This window comes from Marmota marmota, unplaced genomic scaffold (genome assembly GCF_001458135.2).
Source record: "Marmota marmota marmota unplaced genomic scaffold, marMar, whole genome shotgun sequence".
NCBI classification, from domain to species: Eukaryota; Metazoa; Chordata; class Mammalia; order Rodentia; family Sciuridae; genus Marmota; species Marmota marmota.
In genome coordinates this window covers 7,359,231-7,365,789 of record NW_025999925.1, presented here as the reverse complement: position 1 = coordinate 7,365,789, position 6,559 = coordinate 7,359,231, and the positions used below count along the sequence as shown (strand labels likewise).

At 36.9% G+C, this 6,559-nt stretch overlaps 1 protein-coding gene across 5 annotated transcripts in view; it reads right to left on the bottom strand.

Annotated features, from left to right (window-relative positions):
* Positions 1–5,879, bottom strand: part of Tent2 (terminal nucleotidyltransferase 2) — a 62,477-nt gene extending 56,598 nt beyond the window's left edge. For 2 of the 5 annotated variants that reach the window (XM_015497838.2, XM_048800195.1), the window contains exons 1-2: positions 5,530–5,879; positions 5,212–5,281 (exon numbers count right to left, since the gene is read on the bottom strand). The gene's annotated coding sequence lies outside the window, so the exon portion shown is untranslated. The remainder of the gene's footprint in view (positions 1–5,211; positions 5,282–5,529) is intronic. The other 3 variants (XM_048800194.1, XM_015497839.2, XM_015497841.2) reach the window with 3 other exon arrangements.
* Positions 5,880–6,559: the final 680 nt, after the last annotated feature.

Below are 6,559 nucleotides of genomic sequence, written 5' to 3'. Positions count from 1 at the left end.
AAAAAAAAAAAAAAAAAAAGCCAGCACAGTGGCAGAAACCTGTAATCCCAGCTACTCAGGAGACTGAGGCAGGAATGCAAATTCAAGACCAGCCCAGGGAAATTTAAGGAGACCCAGTATCAAAATAAAATATTGAGAAAGAGTTAGGGATATAATTCAGTGGTAGGGTGTCGTGGGTTCAATCCCCAGTACCACAAGAAATAAACAAATAAAAAAAAAATTTTTTTAAATAAAACAAAAAGGAAAAATTGGTAGTGACAGAAAAGAGGCAGGTCAACAGGAAAAAAAAGAAAATCAAACTATGTGATCCAATATCCAACATTATTAATATAAGATCCAGGAGGAACAGAAAAAATATAAAGAAGGAAATTACCAAACAAATAAAATCAAAATATACCCAGGACTGGGTATGTTTTTCAAAATATAATTATTCCCTAGATTAAAAGAATCCAATAAATACAAACGACAATAAAAGAAATACAAATCAAAGTTATTGTGATAAAATTTCAGACTATCAGGAAAATACAGTTCATAATATTCCAGAGGAGGGCTGGGATTGTGCTCCATGGTAGAGCGCTTGCCTGGCATGTATGAGGCACTGGGTTTGATTCTCAGCACCACATACAAATAAGTAAAATAAAGGTCCATTAACAACTAAAAAAAAAAAAAAAAAACTATTGTGTCCACCTACATCTAAAAACATTTTTTAAAAAAATATTCCAGAGGAGGAAAATGTTAAAGTAAACAAACAAACAAAAAAAGCTGGGAATCAAAATGCCTTTCAACTTCCCCAAAGCAACAATAGAAACTACAAGATATAGACCAATGCCTTCAATGCCCTTAAGGTGTAATTCTATACTCAACTATACTATCCATGCAAGCAAGAATAAAAATGTTTTTCAACATGTAGAATAAAAAGAAAAAGAAAACCTGATGCAAGAAAGGGCAGAAACAAAGTAAATTTCTAAGATGATGTTAAAAGAAAGCTCATAGCTCAAAATTAGAGCAGGAGGATGGAAGGTTTTAGAAATATTCAAAGAAAAAAAAATTTAGCTGGTAGATTATCTGATATATTTGATCAGAGAGTTCAGCTAACAGGGCAGAAATAATTATAGAAATATAGAAAAGCACCTAATTAAAAATAAACTACAGAAAAACACTTTAAAGGTAATACAAAAAAGGAAATATATTCATACTCAGTTCTTATAATAATCTAATCACTAAATACACTGATTTAAGCAAAAAGTGATTATTTGTTATACATTATTTATTATATACTGCATTTATATATTAGATTTATTATGTTGTGTGTATGTGTGTATATATATATAGTAATTTTTGTATACATACTAATGTGGAGGGTAACAAAAGATACAAAAAGATGCTAAATCTTCATTTTCAGTATAAGTAAATCAAAATAATGAGCTATGGAATTTTTTTTCTTTTTTAAACAGAGGAAAATAACACCTAGCCAAATTAAAAGAAATGAAATGGTTATGTCTCTGGAGATTGAGACTAGGAGGGTTGGAAAAACTGGAAAAGCCAACAAAAGGGAAAAAAAAGATCTGGGAAGAAACTACTAAATCATTCATATAGACTTGGTCCTTGCTTTTGCTTTAATTCTGTAAGATTAACATTCCCTAGGTTGGCCACAGACAGTGAGATTCGTCAGCCCAGAGTTCATCAACAACTATGGACAAGAGTCTCTAGACCATCATCAAATTTTATCCCAATGCCTGACTCTATAATTTGTCCCAGAGACACAGTATTACCCCTAGAAAAACAGAATTTTTCAACTTTTCTTAGCAGGCAGAAGAAAGTTTCTCCTATAACTTTCTTGTTAAAGGAGATATTTTTTTAAAAAAAGAAAGAAAATCAATATCTGCTGACCTTTACTCCCTGAAGTTCACTGAACAAAGGAAGTGGACAAATACATTGCTAAACAGCATTCTAGGGAATCCATTATTAAAAGTACATTCAATAATTGTGGCAACTAACTCCCGTTCTATCTTTTGTCTTGGGATGGACCTCAGCCTTCTTTATTCTGATTCTCTGACCTAACTTCCCACAAAACATAATTCCTATTTCATAGGACTAATAAGATATGAAATTAAATATAATTCACTGTACTTCATCCTGCTTAACATCTCATTTTGTTGGAATACAGATACTGTAGATTCAATCAAAGAAAGGAATCTGTATTCAGAAAAACAATTAAAATGTTTTATTTTCAGACTGGAAATGCAACTTGTGGGAGAGCATGTGCAAGATCCTGGGTTCAATCCCCAGTATGAGGTGGGGGTCTATTTTCAGGTTTATTCAAATAAGTTCAGAATTTAAAACATAGACACTTTTATTTATACCTATAAAGTTTTTGTGATTTTTTTCCCTCTAGATCCAAATAGGGTCTTTATATGTGTGCATTTCAGACTTTAAGATGCAAAATGAACTAGGTACCAACCTTATCTTATTTCTATCCCATTACATGAGCAAACGCAAACTAAATATAAGTCAAAAGGTGTCCTGTGGTTCAAATTACAAAGTTATTAACCAACACCCCAGGCTTAAAAGTTTAAAATGATTCTACAACCTAAAGTTCTCTAGGGAAAATAACTAGAATTCAGACGATCTAAAATTCCCAGATAAGAATTGACATTTCTGCAGTCCCTTGAAAACAATGCATCTGTCAGGTTCTCTTCAGAAATCAGGCTCTTAAACAATTCAGACTTCAAGTGAAGAGAGTCATTCCCAGGAAATTTATCAGTGGCATGCAATGTTCCCCAATATAAGTATCCTGCATGGCCTTCTAGAGATAAGTAAACCAAAAGCCCATGAATTTCAATTGTTTTTTTCTAAAATATTTCAACAATGATTTGGGAAAAACTACAATCCATTATAAATATTACCAGAGATCTTTTTTAAGTAGAATATAGAGTTTGACAGAATAAAATCAAGTAAAACCATTGCCATACCACAACTTTACAAAATTTTAGAACTTTTATTTTCTTCATGTGTGAGTGCATATGCGTGCGTGCGTGCATGTGTGTGTGTGTGTGTGTGTGTGTATACATTTTTTTTCTCTTGTGATGCTGATGATGGAGCCCAGGGCATTGTGCCTTCTGGGCAAACACCTACCACTGATTTAACATCCCCATTCCTCTTTATATTCTTAATGAAAAAATTGTTCACGAAGTAGTTATGATCTATATTAAGCATTACTCTGCTTAACCTGTGGTAATAGGTATGACAAATTTTATAATAAAATTCAGGATAGGCAGTATCCTATTTTTCTTACCTTAAAAGTTGTCAGTCCTTAACTTTAAAATATAATAATCTGCGTAAATTTAAACTGTTTCTTAAACCATTCTATCCTTTCTTGCATTAAGGAGAGAACCTGAAAGATTGTTTCCTAAATAAGTTTTCCCTAATGGGAAATTATACAAACTTATTTGTCAATAATCATAAATGAGATAAGGTAGTAATAAAGTATTTTACAAAGTATTTCCTAGTGATATAGTATTTGATTCTCTAGTTTACAATCTGGAATTTCTGTCCTGAACTTGACCTCTCCCCCAACAAATTACTGAACATTCAAGGTTACATAATTCCTTCATCATTTGGAAAACAGAATATACCTAATATAAAAAAACACTGAAACTATACTGGCTAAACCAACTTAATTGTTCATCTTGTCCATACCTTTGATCTCCCAAACCTACCTTTATCCTTCACAACTGAAAAAGTCCAATTCCTAAATGCTGTTCACCAACTGTCAAAATCACTTGCAGGTTCTGAACACAGTATTCCTTTACATTAAGAATTAAACCCCATCCAAGTGTTAAAAAAGAATCTCATGTTTTAAAAAAAGAACATAGTTCCAGGGGCTGGGGTTGTGGCTCAGTGGTAATGTGCTCACCTAGCATGCATGAAGCACTGGGTTCGATTCTCAGCACCACATAAAAATAAAGACAATAAAGTCCATCAACAACTAAAAAAATATTAAAAAAAAAAAAAAAAAGAACATAGTTCCAAATTACTGACTGGCCTGTTTCACATGGAACCTCTGTGTTACAGGACACTTTTAGACAGACATAATTGGGGCTATGCATACTAACAAATGTTATTGGTTAAAAACGTTAAATATTATTGGGTATTAATCAGTACAAATTAAGAATCTTATGATTGCTAATCAGTACATTTTAAAAACCTTGTGGTAACTAAATATGGTATCTACAAAAGTAGTATGTTGCCAGTCATACAAAAAAACAACCTAGTGATTGATTATGATCAGTTTCCTCACAAAATTACACAAGGAACATATGTTAGTAAGCTGCCAACTTGGCTTGAGTTTAGCAGTTTCTCTTTGATTCTTTTCTGTTCACCCTACTGGTATGTGCAATCTAAATATAAATAACTTCTAACTTGAACAAAGTTTAAAGAGACAAAACAAGACAATCTAAATAACCCAGAACTTGTGAGACACAGGCCCCTGTGTTCTTACCTAGAGAGAGATAAAGATCCTATATATAAAGGCTGGGCCAGGACGTACATACCTGTAATTACAGTGACTTGGGAGGCTGAGGCAGGAGGATCACAAATTCCAGACCAGTTTGTGCAACTTTGCAAGGCAAGTCTCAAAAGGGCCAGGGGTGTATAGCTCAGTGACAGAGCCCTTGCCTAACTTGTGGGAGGTCCTGGGTTCGATCCCCAGTACCAAAAAAAAAAAGGTGGGGGGGGGGGGGGGGGGGGGGAGTATTCTACTATCAGGCCAACCTGCAAATTTTCCCATAAAATGAAGAACTGAGGCAATTTCGCCTCATTTAATTATAAGTCTTACAAGGTAAATACCTTTTTAAATATATTTTTTAGGTATTGATGGACCTTTATTTTATTCATTTATCTATATGTGGTACTGAGAATCGAACCCAGGGCCTTACAAGCATTCTACCACTGAGCCACAACTCCAGCCCAAAGGTAAATACCTTTTAAGTGGTTAATTATGGTTAGAGATGTGGCTAGCATGCATGAGGTCCTGCATTCATACCCCAGCACGACACATATACACACACACAAATTCCAATTCAAAAAAGTCAGCAATTTTCCACTATATTTCAACCCAGCTCACCGAAATCTGACAATAGAACATATGACATAATAAATAATGTCACAACACGTCAAAAAGTGAAATAGTTCATTAATCTAGATATTTACCTTAGTTCTTCCCCGCCTTTTGAAACACCATGCAGGAGTCCCAAGGCAATCTTCCTCTTTTAATTCTGGACTGAGGACAAGGCAGGGAGGGAGCGGAGGTTGGAGGCTGCGTGGAGGCAGGACTCCAGGAAAAGAAAACTGGAGAAGTGGTCCTGAGATTTTTCGGAAAGTGGAGCTGCCGGTAATTCTAAGATAGCTACAAGGTATTGCCAGACCCTCCCACGCAAAACAAAACGCTAGTTTCAGAAAGTTACACGCGCCCCGCCCCCGACTAGGGCCTTCACAGCTGTATCCCTCTCCGAAGCCCCCTAAACTCACACGTGTCCTTGCAGAAGGGGTCAACAGCGCCTACCCGAACTGCCTGCCCAAGCGTTCCCAGGAGCCAGCGGCGGCGGCCAGGCGTGCTCGGTCGTGGCTGCGCCGGAGCCACAGGAGGTAGTAGTGGTAGTGCGATGGCTAGGCCCAGCTCCCGTTCCGGCTTACAATCTAAGCCTGAGCGCGGCTGCCAGGGGAGGAGCGACACAAGAAAAGGCAGGGCCCGCAAGGGTGTGGAGGGTTGGGGGCGGTGGCAAAAAGCGGAAGACCAAAAAGTCGCCGAAAAAGCGGCTTAGAAAGCCTGTCAGAGATATCCGGAAGATCGACATGACCCCGGATGGGAACCACCAACGAGAGCTAGAGGTCACACTTCCGGCAGCCTCCTAGCCCCCTCCTAAGCGCTCTTTGCTATAATGCGCAAGCGCAAAACCCTAGGTGATTGCTCATTGGCTTGCCGAGTGGGTGGGAAAGAGCTAGCTGGCACTAACCTGAGACTGGGAGTAAGCAAGAGTGAGGACCTGGTCCTGTGGATCCTATGTGCGTCCGAGCTCGCTTGCAATTCTTGTTCTGTTGAACGTTTTCAGCCGATTCTTATACCCCCGAGAAGTTTTTCCATGAACCAGTTTTCCTCCACTTCTTTCCTCTGGATCAGCATTAACTTTAGTTGTTGTTTCTCCTCTGCAATAAACTGAGAGCTTCTGTAAAGCCGGGATTCAGCACTCTGACCATAATAGTTAGCACTTACTAATTCAATAAATTCTTATTGCTGTTTCCTCTTGAGTAAGCTTTAATAATTTGTGAAAATATCCAAATTGTTTTAATTTGTTCATGTGAATCTGTTAATATTTCTTTATTGCCCTTGTAATGCCTATAAAAAATCCGACCCCTCTCATTCCTTGAATTCCTCATCTGTGTCATTTTTCCTGACCAATCTGGGGAGAGGTTTATCAGATTTAGGAATCACAAAGCGGTTCTCAGATCTCAAAGCCTCCTTTAGGTTCTGATTTTTTTTTTCTGCTTCTTTAGGTAATTA